The sequence below is a fragment of the Delphinus delphis genome, chromosome 18 (genome assembly GCF_949987515.2).
Source record: "Delphinus delphis chromosome 18, mDelDel1.2, whole genome shotgun sequence".
NCBI classification, from domain to species: domain Eukaryota; kingdom Metazoa; phylum Chordata; class Mammalia; order Artiodactyla; family Delphinidae; genus Delphinus; species Delphinus delphis.
The window spans coordinates 76,157,063-76,172,191 of record NC_082700.1 but is presented as its reverse complement, the minus strand read 5'-3'; the positions used below and the strand labels follow the sequence as shown (position 1 = coordinate 76,172,191).

The 15,129-nt window shown below is 46.8% G+C and overlaps 1 protein-coding gene across 1 annotated transcript in view; it reads right to left on the bottom strand.

Annotated features, from left to right (window-relative positions):
* NAXD (NAD(P)HX dehydratase) overlaps window positions 1-14,983 on the bottom strand; it is a 47,640-nt gene extending 32,657 nt beyond the window's left edge. The window contains exon 1 of the mRNA XM_059995847.1: window positions 14,946-14,983. The gene's annotated coding sequence lies outside the window, so the exon portion shown is untranslated. The remainder of the gene's footprint in view (window positions 1-14,945) is intronic.
* Window positions 14,984-15,129: the final 146 nt, after the last annotated feature.

Genomic DNA, 15,129 nt, shown 5'->3' with positions numbered 1-15,129 from the left:
TCAGACAATATTTCTGTAACTGTTAAAGTGATCATATGTTTTTTGTCCTTTATTCTATTATTGCAGGGGATTACAACAATACATCTTCTGATTCACAACATATTGTAATCCTGGGCTAAACTACCTTGTCATGGTGCATTAGTGTTTTTATACATTGCTGAATTTCCTTTGCTGATACTTTATTTATGAGTTTACCTCTAGTCACAAGTGATATTGGTCAATAGTTCACATTCCTTGTACTCTGTATTCAAGCCTATACCAGCCTCACAAACTGATTTGGGTAATTTCCCCTCTTTTTCTACTTTTTCATATAGTCTATATGAAATATGAGTTAGCTGTCTTTCCGAGGCCAAGCTTGGTATCTTTTGATTGAGGGTGACTTTTGACTACTGGCTTAATTTTTTTAATTATTAGTTTATTTATAGTTTCCATTTTTTATTCAGTCAACTTTAGCAGTTTTTACAGAAAATCATTTATTCATCCAAGCTTCCAAAATATTAGTATAAAACATGTATAGTATTCTTATTATTTTAAATTTAGTCTGTAGGCATATCACCCTTTCATCCTATATCTAGTTTATTTGTGATTCTTTCTTCTTTGTCAGTCTTACTAGAGTTTGAAGTATTAATAATCTTTTTTTTAAACTGGATTTCAGTTTTATTCACCCTTTCTATTGCTTCTTTGATTATACTTTTATTAATTTTTGCTATTTTTAATTATCTTGTGATTAAAAAAAATTACTTTCTGTTCCTTTTTCAACTTTTAAAAAGAAACCTCTTTTTTTTTTCCCCCTCTTTGGCCATGCCATGAAGCATATGGGATCTTAGTTCCCCGGGATTGAACCTGCGCCCCCTGCATTGGAAGCCCAGAGTCTTAACTGCTGGACCAGCAGGGAAGTCCCAAAACAAACTCTTAAGTTAGTTCTCTTAAATGTTTCTTCTTTTTAATAAATGCATTGAAGGATATAAATTTGCCTCTAAGTATGGCCTTTGCTGCATCACACAAGCTTTAATAAACTGCCCATTGACGTTCAGTTCTAAATATTTTGTGATTCTCCACTATACTTTCTTCCATAATTCATGAGTGTTTCATTCTAAGCTACAAACATTTAGGTTTTCAAACTCTCTTTTTATTGTTTGTTTTCAACTTAATTGTGTTTTATTTGAAGGCTGTGGTAAGAATAATTTAAATTCTTTGACAATTGTTGATATTTCCATCAAGACTTAGTACAGATACATTTTTGTAAATGTTCCATTTCACACACATCATTTAATTGTCATAAAACCCCATGAGAAAAGGAGAGTAGGCAATGACTTCATTTCCAGATGAGGAAATTATGCATTAAGTATACCCAGAGCCTTGCCCATGGTCACATATTAATTGAAAGAGAGAATAAAGATGGAAGTCCATACTTTCTTCATTAAAATTTCTCTCAACTGATTTTCTTTTAATTAAAAAAAAAATTTCCCTCAACTGTTTACAGCAATACCCCTTCCGGATGAGCATGGACAGGGCAAGTATCAAGGTAGTGTTACATTTACACTTTGCATTTGATGTAAAAAGCAAAACAAAACAAAACACAACACCGCATCTAGGGACTTCCCTGATGGTCCAGTGGTTAAGACTCCAAGCTTTTGCTGCAGGGGACACGGGTTCGATCCCTGGTGGGGGAACTAATATCCCACATGCCACAGGGTGTGGCCAAAACCCAAAACCAACCAAACAAAAAACCACATGTATCACTTTTGTAACTTTATCGTGTTAGACAACAAAAAGTGAATGCGTAATTTAAAAGATCGAACTGGCTTTATTGAACGGTTCATGAACCCAGCAGCAGCCCATCTAGCAAGCAGAAAGTAGCTTCATTGAGCTGCAGGAAAGGAAAGGGTTTTAAAGGTGGCAGGGAGTGGGGGAGGGAGGATTATTAACAAAGAATGCGTTGTTGGAGGTGAGGTCACACTTCTGGGGTGGGGGGGGGGATTGGAGTGGGTCTATCAGTCAGATTACTCCCTAGTGCTGACCAGGAAATGCCAGGTTGGTCGGTTAAACATCACATTCCAGGAAAAGCTGAAACTATTTGGGTTAGGTATTAAGTCTTGATCTACTGCCTTGGGGCCTAACACGATTGATTCCTTTTTAGGCCTATAGTTTCCTTCTTAACCGATGGAGGTGTGTGTGAGGAAGGGAGGAGACGGCCATCCTTCTCCACTTCGACATCCCCTACAAGATTCGTGCTGAGGTTGGCTCCAGAAGGGTCCTCAGGGCTCTGGAAGGATTCACCCTCTCCTTGAACCTGGGTAAGGGAGGGTACTACCCCCCATCGCCAGTAGAGGGCGCAAGAAGCTGCCACGGGGATTAGTGTTTGGGGAGCTTGGGCTGCTCTCGGTGACTCTCAACTGTCTCCCCACGTTACAATCATCTGCGGGGCTTTTAAAAAATACTACTACCTGTGCAAAAATCTGAATAGTCATTTCTTTTTTTTCTTATTTCTTTTTTAATGCGTTTATTTATTTATTTTTGGCTGCGCTGGGTCTTCGTTGCTGTGCGTGGGCTTTCTCTAGTTGTGGCGAGCAGGGGCTACTCTTCGTTGCGGTGTGCGGGCTTCTCACTGCGGTGGCTTCTCTTGTTGCGGAGCAGGGGCTCTAGGCACGCGGGCTCAGTAGTTGTGGCTCATGGGCTGAGTTGCTCCGTGGCATGTGGGATCTTCCCGGGCCAGGTATCGAACCCATGTCCCCTGTATTGGCAGGCGGATTCTCAACCACTGAGCCACCAGGGAAGTCCTGAATAGTCATTTCATCAAGGAAGATCTACAGACAGCAATAACACCCACGAAAATATGCTCAACATCTGCAGGGAAATACGAACCGAAACCAGAGTGCGGTTCCCCTGTGTACCCACGAGAATGGGCACAATTTAAAAGACCGAAGAACTTAGAGCTCTCAACCACTGCCAGTGGGAACATAATTGCAAGAAGCACTTGGGAAAGCAGTTTGGCATTTTTTAAAAAAGTTAAACATGTACCTACCGTATGATCCATTCAATTTCCAGGCTTTTACCCAAGATAAATGAAAGCACATGTCCACACCAAGACTTGTATGGACGGTCACGGCAGCTCTATTGTAGCAGCAGAGTGGAAACTACCCAAATACCCGACAGGTGAATGGAGAACAAATGGTGGGCTATCTATGCAGTGGAGGGCGGGGCAGGAGGGTGACAAGGACACAAGGAGGGTTTGGGGCGACGGACATGTTCATGATCTGGATTGTGGTGACGGTCCCACCGCTGAACACATTTGTCAAACTTCTCCAATTGTGCACTCAAGAAATGTACCGTGAATTTACCAAAGTAGCTCACAAAAGCTCAAACACCAGCGATTTCATATGCTTCAACCTACATTTTTAATATTTTCACCCTCATCAAGCAGTAGTTGTTAAGAATTGTTGTAGAAGTGCTGAGCAAAGTCCTAAGAACAGTGACACTTCAGAATATCAGCACTGCAATGTGGCACTGTAAACACACTTCACTAACCACACTTTTCCTCCACCCCCACTCCCAAAGCCAGTAAATACTCTGAATGGTGCAAGGAAATATAACCGCAGTTAAAAGTAAGCAATGAATTTTAAGTTGTTCGTTTGGTCCTTCCCTTAAACGTCCATTCCATTTTCCCAGGTTCAAATTTAAGTTTAAGTTTAGATCTGCTTTTTCTCTTCTCAAAAGTAATGTGTATTCATTATAGAAAATATGAAAAATACAGGAAAACACAAACAAGACAATAAAAATTAAGTAGAACCCCACTATGTTTGCCCACTTCTTAAAACCTAAGACTCAGTCGGGTGGTAAGTTATTTTTAAAAATTAGCTTCAGGTTATAAATAGTTCTTTACAGTTTCCCTAAATTATTTGAGACCCATGTTAATATTTATTCAAGTAGCTTGAAGTTAGAATTAGTTCCTTAATCATTATAACTGGATCTCTTATGGAAATGTTTGTCCAGTGGTGCAAGAAAAAGAACTTGCTCATGGAAAGAATAAAAAGCAACTGGAATGCAGATCTGAGCCTCTCTCCTCGCTGACTCTCAGATATGGTTCTAAAAGATTAGTGCCTGGAAAAAGATTTTCTCGTTCTGTCTTCTAATATACAGTTACCGATGGTCAGTTAGAGCCAGACAGATAGAGAATTAAATCAAATAAGAGGGGTAGAAGACAAGATAAATACGGCAGCCCGGGGATGGACCGAAAATCTGATAAGCTAACATATGAAAATAGTTGAGAGCCACACTGTGGATGAATTACTGAATATAAATGATGAGAGTCTCAAACCGGAGTTTTAGCGGCACAGTGCCTTTCTTTAAAGATGGGTGACAGCCAACGGGGTAGGGGCAGCCCTCCTACCTCTGGTGGGTTCACAGGAGGAGAGCACTGCTTTCAGATTCCCATCTGTTCCAGTTGCAGTCCAAAACTCTAGTAAGCCTTTGGGAAATGAAAACACATTTATTTCCCATGGGTAGTCTAAAAAACATATTATCTTAGTCCGTTCAGGGAGCTATAACAGAATGCTACAGGCTGGATGTCTTATAAACAACAGAAATGTATGTCTCACAGTTCTGGAGGCTGGAGTCCAAGATCAAGGTGCTGGCAGATTCAGTGTCTGGTGAGGCCCAATTCCGCATTTGCCGGACTGTGTCCTCACATGGGGAAGAGGGACGGGAGTTCTCTGGGGTCCCTTTTATAAGGGCACTAATCTCATTCATGAGGGCTCCACCCTCACGACCCAATCTTCCCCCCAATGTCCCAACTCCTAATAGCAACACCATGCATGGGGTTAGGATTTCACAGTATGAATTTGGGGGTGGGGACACAAATATTCAGTCCACAGCAAGTATGTATCCTTAAGCCTTGGAAATGAAAAGTAAATTACAGAACAGAGCTCAGGAATCTTTGCCTGTTTCTACGGGGAAACGCTGAAACTCTGGCCTTCTGGAGGCATCGAGATCTCATTTAGACAACTCATTGAGCCTGGACCAGACGCCCCTGAGGAGTGGTCCTTCTGGTCAAACCCTAAGCAAGGTCTCTGTTAGTCCTGGAGGGACCCACTCAGCCTCACGGAGTGGGTATGAAGAGTATTTTAACCGGAGACAGCTGATGCAGAAAGAAGCCTTTTTGGAGCTTCCTTTATCTGGCTAAAGACAGCACTTTATTCCCTCTTGGGGGAAGGAGACTGACCCCTCACGCAGGGATGAGAAATTGCACAAAGAAACATTATCACAGTTGCCACACCTCCCAGGTGTCCCCGTAAAGGCTCATGTGTCTCCCAATAGCAGCCCTTTCTGCCCCTCCCTTTCCCCTACTAAGTTGGTATATAAACCCCTATAGCCAGCGGCTCAGGGAGCCCCTTCATCTGAACAGACGCACATGTGTGTGAGTAAAACTTGCTTTCTTTCCTCCTGTTAATCTGCCTCTTGTTAACTTTTCAGGCCCCCACCACTGACTCAGCGGTCCAGATTTCAAGGGGGTGTCCTGGGGCTGGCAACATGCCCCACGTTGGACCCTGAAGATGGCTGTGTGCTGCCCCATCTCTGTCCACGTGTGGGACTGTCTGATTGTCTCTTCCCTGTAAGGCCTCCAAATCTCATGGTGATGCAATCTAAGAAATTTACAGGAACCATGAAATCTTGAGATTAGACTGAATGGTTGCCTAAGGGTCCAGCTACAGCAGTGGTTTAAAATCCTGAGATGGGCGTCGCCATCCTCCTGTAGCCCCAATACCGTCATTGTTTCTTCTTTATTTTTCAGACCATCAGAAATTCTAGAGTCTTTAAGAAGGTCTGTTTTTACATGCCTACTCTTGTCAGGATTTAGGTTTGATTACAGTGCAGCCCAAGTTCTATTCCAAGGAAAGCTAGGTAACTTTATATGCAACAGAAGTTTCAGGGCACGAAGACTTATAGGATACTTAAACGTATGGCCAATTTATTTAAAAAGCAAACCCCCATACAATGGAATATTACTCATCCATGAAAAGGAACGAAATAGTGCCATTTGCAGAGATGTGGATAGACCTAGACTGTCATACAGAGTGAAGTCAGTCAGAAAGAGAAAAACAAATATCGTATAATATCACTTACATGTGGAATCTATAAAAATGGTACAGATGAACTTATTTGCAAAGCAGAAATAGAGACACAGATATAAAGAACAAACTTATGGACACCACGTGGGGAAAGGGGGGTGTGGGATGATTGTGAGATTGGGATGGACATGTATACACTATTGACACTATGTATAAAATATAACTAATGAGAACCGACTATACAGCACAGGGAACTGTACTTAATGCTCTGTGGTGACCTAAATGGGAAGGAAACCTAAAAAAGAGGGGATACATGTACCTGTATAACTGAGCCACTTTGCTGTACGGCAGAAACTAACACAACATTGTAAAGCAACTATACTCCAATCAAAATTTTTTTGAAAAAGCAGACCCCCATGATCAAGGGTAGGTCCTGGGGAGGCTGTGTAGGCAGGAAGGTGGGAAGGCCACGGGATGGATTTTCACAAAGAAGGAAGTGGGAAACAGGGTCAAAGGCCAAAGATGGGTTGGAAGACTGAGTGACCGTTAGATGGGTCACTGGTGATGAAGAGCATGGGGGAGCCGGCTCCTTTTAGGAGGCAGCACGACTCAGCGCTACGGAGCTCTGTGACCGTGGAGAGGACGGAGCGGGAGGGAAGCAGCCTGCACGGCATCCCCGAAGATGGAGCTGAGCGTCCAACCGGGATGAGAAAATGAGTCACGTCCACGGTGGGAAGTGAAATATCCCCAAGTGGGCGTATCCACACGAGACCAGGAAAAGCGATGCTTTCCCAGAGGATGAAAAGCCCTCTCTGCTCCTGTCCTCCGAGATGCCGACAAACGGTGAGCTTGAAGAGGTGACAATGGACGGATGAGCACAGTTTGGAAGACTTTCAAGTACAAAGTTTAAAAAAGTTCAAAAGGCGGATCAGTTACTGAAAAATCAAAAGCAACTAATTTCAGTTCCTGTTCTGTCTGGTTGGAGAAATTCACGTTGTTTCGCAAGAGGAAGTTGAGCTGTTAAACCCGAATATTAGATTACAGGAAAGGACTGAGGAATGTCTGAACGCAGATGATCGCCAGGTCTGGGGCAACGTCAGCAGGGATGTTGACCTGCTGAGCAAACGTTGCCCTGCCTGTGAACAGAGCAGGAGTGGCCCGTCTGCTGATGAGAGACCATGGCCGGAGTCGCTGGTGAGATCAGTCCAGGTGTTAGCAGGGGTGTCAGGCTTGAGCTGCTCAGACGCACCTGGGGGGTTTGAGAAAACCCCAGACCTGGGCCCACCCAGAGTTTCTGAGTCAGTGGGTGTGTGGTGGGGTCAGAGAGTTCCTGTGTCTAGATGCCTGGTGCTTTGAGACCTGGGGCCTGGCCCAAGGGATACCCTCCCTGTAACCAGGTTCTAAGACCCGACTAGGACCGCAGGGAACAGCCAGACACCAAGGACCCCAGGCTTAGAGGAAAGCAGAAGAGGCGTCCCGTGTCCAGGAGCGCCCAGGTGAAACCATCCATTCGGAGAGAAAAGGGGCTTCTCCGCCTGTGAGCAGAGATGGAGGTGTGGTGGAAACCAGAGGGGTTGCTCAGCTCACACCCGCACCCATACCTGCACCCACACCTGCACCACACCTGCACCACACCCGCACGCACACCTGCACCACACCCGCACCCACACCTGTACCACACCCGCAACCACACCTGCACCCACACCTGCACCTACACCCACACCTTCAGCCACACCTGCACCCACACCCACAGCTGAATTCACACTAACACACCCACATCCACACCTGCACCACACCTGCACCCACACCTGCACCCACACCTGCACCTTCAGCCACACCTGCACCCACACCCACAGCTGAATTCACACTAACACACCCACATCCACACCTGCACCACACCTGCACTCACACCTGCACCACACCTGCACTCATACCCACACCTGCAGCCACACCTGCAGCCACACCTGCACCCACACCTGCACCCACACCCACACCCACAGCTGAATTCACACTAACACACCCACATCCACACCTGTACCACACCTGCACTCACACCTGCACCACACCTGCACTCATACCCACACCTGCAGCCACACCTGCAGCCACACCTGCACCACACCTGCACCACACCTGCACCCACACCCACACCCACAGCTGAATTCACACTAACACACCCACATCCACACCTGCACCACACCTGCACCCACACCTGCACTCACACCTGCACCACACCTGCACCACACCTGCACTCACACCCACACCTGCAGCCAGGTCCATGGCCCCAGGGAAGCAGAGGCTGAGGCCTGATGGAGGAAGACGGAGCCCGGCAGCAGTGCTGCCCTCCAACCCTTCTTTCTTTGTCCTGAAGCCCCTTCAAAGTCCTTCTGGGGGCACATGTCCTCCAGGACCAGGTCCCGACTTGGAGATCAGTCAGGAGGCAAGCATAGACCAAGCTGATCTGTTACAGAAACGAGGGAGGAAGACGCACAGCCCTGTGTCCAGACTTCGGCCCACAGGGAGTGCTGTGGCAGTGACAGGGCAGTGGGCACAGGGCTTCTGCCAGCAGCACCAGGATGCCCCGCAGAGCCAGGCCCACCTTGATCTCGCACGTCCAGCCTCCAGAATCGCGAGATGAACGTTTGCCGTTTAAGCCGCCCAGCCTGTGGTACTTGTTACAGCAGCCCGGGCAAACCTATACACCAGGGAAAGGAAGTCAGCCTCTTGTCCCCAAGGGAACTGCGGTCTGTTTGGGAAAAGAAACATAAAGACCAGCATCCCAGACTGAGAGATCCTGCAACCAGCGTTGGGACAGATCAGATGAGCCACAGTCTGGGGGTCTACCTATGGGATCACCCAGATTTGGATCAAGCAGACTAGAGGTAGAAAGAATGGAATGACTTGGAAGAAACCATGAAGGAAGATGCTGTAGTGCTGATCCTGGACCAGTCACGTGATTTGTGGGCAGGAATCATCCTGACATTTCCCTGAAGTGTGTGTGATCGAGGGCAGGGATAGCAGTGTCTATGCAGAGGGCGGAAGCCGGGCAGATGGTGCGGAAGACAGGATCTGTGATCTCCCCTCTGTACTGGCTGCCACCACACGCTTTATATTTAACAAGATTCTCTTTTTGTCAGAAATCTACCATTTGGGGAGTCTGTCTTGATTTGACTCCCATTTCTATAAAATTCCATTCAATTTGCTTTGCAGTTTTAGGATAATCTTTACGGTAAGTGGAAAATGAGCTGTTAGAAAGCGACAGTGTTGAATTAGATGGAAATATTTTCTGAAATCTAAGAAGTGGTCTCGGCAGATTGTTGATATAAACTACCAGCCGGTATAGCAGTTCTTTGATCATGACAGCTTTGGGTATCTTGTTTTACTCTTTTCAAGCGTTTGAAGAAATTTTTCAATGTTCCCCATTAGGTACCCCTCTCCCCGCAATCTGGGTGTAGATGTTTCAGCCTAACAGTCTTTCTGTAAGTTTGGTTCCCCCAGCAGCCCTGCCAAGGGTCCAGATTCTGAAGCCTGGAATGTTGGGGTGTGAGCCTTCCAGCAGGTGCAGCTCTGGGAGCACAGCTGGGGATCCGGCCCTCAGATCATCAACTTGACTTCTGGGAAGGGAAGAGGATGAAGGGAATTCTAAGAGAAAGAAGAGCAGAAACTCTGGAGTGGGGCGGGTGTTGGAAAATGAAAAGTGAAACAGACTCGATAAACACCCACTATTTCCCGCCCAAGCTGGGGTAAGGTTGGAGTCCCCAAGGGCCTGATTCATCCTGTAGACTGTGGTGGTGCTGGCCAACGGGGTGCTAGTTGAATTGAGGGGGGTCCCACAGAGGAGGGGTTGAGGGACCTGACATTTACTGTGCACCCGCTGTGTAGAAGATCACATGTCACAACAACACCGAGAGGGACAGTATCGTCCACATTTGATAGATGAGGAAACCAAAGTGCATGACGATTAGGAAATATTTGCCCAGAGTCGCTTACTTAAAAAGTGGCCAATCTGGATTTCAGATCTAGCTCTTCTCATGCTCTTTCCTTTCACTCAGCTGACACCAGGCCTTTAGCAGGAAATCTAGTGGATCAGATGGTTATTGAAATGGCCAGAAACTATGCAAGAGAAGTTGGTAGATTTGGTTACTTACAAATAAAAAATAATATTTGCATGTTAAAAAAAATCACCATAAGCAAGGTTGACATAGTTATGTAAACAAACATATACATATAAGCTTTGTATATGTATATATCATAGAAACTTATTTACATATGTTTATAATTTACGTATGTTTTGTATTTATATATATTTGAAATTTATTTACATATAATACACATATGACCCCCAATTTTTAATTTTGAAGACTGTCAAAACTATAGTAGCGCCCTAACTGAAAAATGGACCCGAGTTATAAATAGGCAAGTAACCAAAGAAAAACCACTAATGACCAATAGATTTTTTTTGCCTAATTTCTCTCTCTTTTTTTTAATTGAAGTATACACTTGATTTACAACATTGTGTTAGATTCAGGTGTACAGCAAAGTGTTTCAATTATATATATAAACAAAATATAATTTTTTTAAATTTATTGAAGCACAGGAAACTATATTCAATATCTTAATTCTTTCTTCTGGCCTTGCTTCGAGGCTTGTGGGGTCTTAGTTCCCCGACCAGGGATTGAACCCGGGCCACGGCAGTGAAAGCACCAAGTCCTAACCACTGGACAGCCAGGGAAATCCTTTTTTTTTTTTTTTTCCCCCAATATCTTGTAATAACCTATAATGGAAAAAAATCTGAAAAAGAGTGTGTGTATATATATATATATATATATATATATATATATATATATATATATGTATATTAGGATACATACTGTTAGGACATAACAGCCCAACCTGCTCTATCCACCCTGAGGGGGGCATCTTCAGCCGCTGGTGGACCATTTCGAGGACAACAGTTCTATATGAATCACTTTTGTTCTTAAGCAGATGTGGGTTCTGCAGATGTGAACTAAAGGGAGGGGAATCAGTATTTTACGGATGTAAATGTCTGGGACATGGGCCAGATGGCACGGCACAGGGTAAAACCTCAAGATTAGACACATGCCCTTTGCCAAGAGCCAGCTGTGTGACTCTGAGAAAGTTCCTAACACTCTGAGAGATTTATAGGTAATGAACCCAATACGTAGTAGGTGACTAATAAATAGTAGTCACTATTTTATGTGGGACGAAGAGGAGATTTCCACAATATTTATAAAATCTCATTAGATATGTTTCAAAATAATTAGTGAGTGACGTTCACTTCTAAGACATCTATTTCATTTATTTTTTAAAAAATTAATTTATTTAGTTAATTTATTATTTTTGGCTGTATTGGGCTTTTGTTGCTGCGCGCAGGCTTTCTCTAGTTGCGGCGAGCAGGGGCTTCTCTTGTTGTGGAACACGGGCTCTAGGCGCATGGGCTTCAGTAGTTGTGGCGCGCAGGCTTCAGTAGCTGTGGCTCACGGGCTCTAGAGCGCAGGCTCAGTAGTTGTGGCGCACGGGCTTAGTTGCTCCGCGGCATGTGGGATCTTCCAGGACCAGGGCTCGAACCCATGTCCCCTGCATTGGCAGGCGGATTCTTAACCACGACGCCACCAGGGAAGCCCTCTAAGACATTTAATGATGAATCCTAAAGTGCATCGGTATTATTCTAGAGCAGCAGTTCTAAATTGAAGGCAATTTTGGCCCAGGGAACACTCGGCAATGCCTGGAGATATTGATTGGTTGTCACAGTGGGGGACGTGATGGTGTCACTCCTCCTGTCTAGTAGGTAGAGGCCAGGGGGCAATGCTGAACATCCATTGGACACCTGCCACCACTGAATTATCAGGTCCAACACGTCAGTGTGCTGAGGTCGGGAAGCCTCGCTCTAGTGATGGACGGCTGCTCCTCTAGACCTGAGCAAGATGGATGTGGTACCCACCTGTCCAGATGCTAGCTCCCGGCTCCTCTCTCTTTCCCTCCCTCCGTCTCCTCCTTCTTTTCCCTCTCCCTTCCCACCCCCTCCTACCCTTTTTATTCCACGTCTAATCCACACCAAATACTGTACGTTCCACCTGCAAAATACATCCAGAATGTAAACAACGCTGATCACTCCTCTGCCGCCACGCTGATCCCAGCCACCATTGTCTCTCCCTGATGTCCCTGCACCTGCCATGGCCACCTCAACACGGCAGGAAGGTGTTAGGACACATCATGTCTCTTCTCTGCTCAGAGCCCTCGGGCACCCTTCCACCTGGTTCAGAGTACAAGCCACAGCCCTCATCACGACCACAGGTCCCGATGACCTTCTCTGGCCACTCGCCCCCCTTCCTCATGGGCCTGGTGTCCAGCTCACCTGCTCTGTTCCCTGCTCTGTACTCCCATGGAGCCCACCAGGAAGGCTTCTGTCTCAGGGCCTTTGCACTCACTGCTCTCTGTACCTGAACCCTTCCTCTTCCAGATAACTGCATGTTTAACTCCTAAACTCATTCTAATGCTCCAGAAACTTCACCTTTGCAGACATCCTGTTCAAAACTGAACCCCTGCATCCATCCCCAGGCCTCGCTCTCTATCCACCTTCCCTGCTCAGTTTTTCTCCATCAAACATTTAATAACTGTCTAGGACACTATATATTTTGCTTGTTTATTTTGTTGGCTGTCTTTCTTACTGCTCTAGCCCTAGGTCAGGGCTTAGAGCTTAGCTTCTCAACTCCTATCTGCTGAACAAAGACATGTACATAGCCAGAGTTTGCTTGTTTGTTTGTTTAAGAGGAAAGTACTTTAAAAGATAGAATTGTTCCACAACAAAGTACCTAAAAACTCCCAAGCCACTTTGCAAAATCCAACAGAAGCGACCACATTTGCTTATTTCCTTTATTGTAACTGTGGACAGTCCCAGAATTGTTCAGTTTGCATCTATTTAAAAAGGAACTACAGGGACTTCCCTGGTGGTGCAGTGGTTAAGAATCCGCCTGCCAATCCGCGCGCCACAACTACTGAGCCCACGAGCCACAACTACTGAAGCCCACGTGCCTTAGAGCCCATGCTCCGCAACATTAGAAGCCACTGCAATGAGAAGCCCGCGCACCGCACCGCAACGAAGAGTAGGCCCTGCTTGCCACAACTAGAGATATGAAGCAATGAAGACCCAAAGCAACCAAAAATAAATAAATTAATTAAAAAAAAAAGGAACTACATAATTTTCTTGGCCTTGGGCACCTTTCATCTAAGCAATCGGTAAAAGGATTACCCTGTTAGGTCAGTGGTTTAAATGCAGGCAGAAAAAACACTGCACTCGGGATGAGAGTGGCTAGTTTAAACAGACTTTTAACCTTTTAACTTCTTCCTCAGTCCTACTTCCTGAAAAGGAATCAGTCTTCAAGGCGTTTTATAGGAGTGGTTGAAATTTGATATGGAGACATTCTCCTGGTTAAATTTAGTTTTTCAAAGTGCTGGACAATTAAAAAAAATTTTTTTTTAAACAAACTTGCTGAGTGAATTCCGTCACGTGGCAGGCGGCAGGCTAGGTGCTGCGATCAGCACTGCCCCTCAAATCCTGCTCAGAAAACACCGGTGTTTCAAGTGGGGACAGCTTTCAGCAAACCAACACGTTTATTCAAACACACACTGATCGAGCGGGGACTGCGTTCCAGTTCTAGGCACTTGGGAGACACCAGAGAAAGGCACAAAAAGCCGCGCCCTCATGGGCTTACGTCCACAGGTTTACTGAATGAGGGAGCCGCCCAGAAAGGTCTGGTGAGCTGGGGGATACAGAATTAGCTTAAAAGACGGTCCCCCTCCCTAGGGAAATTTAAACTACCAGAGGAGCGAGGTGTGGAGCAGGGTTGGTGGTGACGTTTGCCCGAAATCCCTTCTGGCCTCACCAGGATGGTGAATTCATCCACTGTGTCCTGACTCAAAGCTTTCTTGAGCAACTATTATGTGCTGGAGACTTCACCAGGCCGAGTGAGGAGCAAAACAGAAACAGTCCCTTCCTCATGCCCCTTACTTTCCAGAGAGGGATACTGCACGGAGAATAAGCAGCGTAACTCTATAATAGAGTGGTGAGAAAATAAAGCTGGGTAAGGACTTGGAGGGAAAGGGGGCGGGAGAGGTACTGTAAAAAGCTTGGGAGGGGGTGGGCAGTAACGGTGGGCAGAGCTCCGATTTGCGGGGCAGGAAACACGGAGCAAGGCAGGAGTTGCGCAAGGCCGGTCCTCCTCGGCTGAGACGCCCTCCCCCCACCCGCGCGCGTCTGAGTCTCAGCGCGCCACCCCCGACTTCTGCAGGGAACCCGAGGACTCGGCGCGGCCTCGGCAAACAGCGCCCCCCGGTGTTCACACTAGAGCATCACCATCGTCTCAAATAAGTACCGAGTCCCACAGGCCGAGTGTGTTAGAAGCATTTCGAGGTTCACTCCATGAAAGAAGGAAGATGGAAAGATTTCGTTAGTCGTCATCGCAACTGCCAAAGTCAAATTTTCACTCCCAAGTTTTAAGTGGCGTTGGCTGTCCACTTCTCAAATAGAAAAGAGCATAATCGTCTTCTTGCCAAAGTGAACGAAACAAAACAAAAACGACACTAGCAAGCGCCCCTCCGTTCTGCTCACTAACAGTCGGAGGACGGGTCCTCGCAGACCCTCACTCCAGAAAAACTCATTGCGCCCGGCCCCGGGGCCACACTTGCACCCACGGAGGAGGAGAGCCTGGGGGGCCGGGCTGGAGCGTATCCCCCGCGGGACTCTGAGGTCAGCAGGCCCGGGCCGCGTCCCTGCGCTGCGTCCACCCCCGACCCGCCTCCTCGGACGCCGCTCTCCATCCGCCAGCCGCCCCGACCTGGTGCCCGACTTGGCGCTCCTACCTGCCTGAGTCTTCCGATCGCTTCGCGGCGGAAAGCACCGCCCGCCCCGGGGAAAGGTCGCGGGTCCGCCCAGGAGCCAGGTCCACCTGGGCGGGCGTGGTCCAGGTGCGGCGCGCGGCGCGCGGCGCGCGGCGCGGGCGGGACGTGGGGGGCGGGGCCCGAGGCGAGGCCCGGGGCGCCGGGC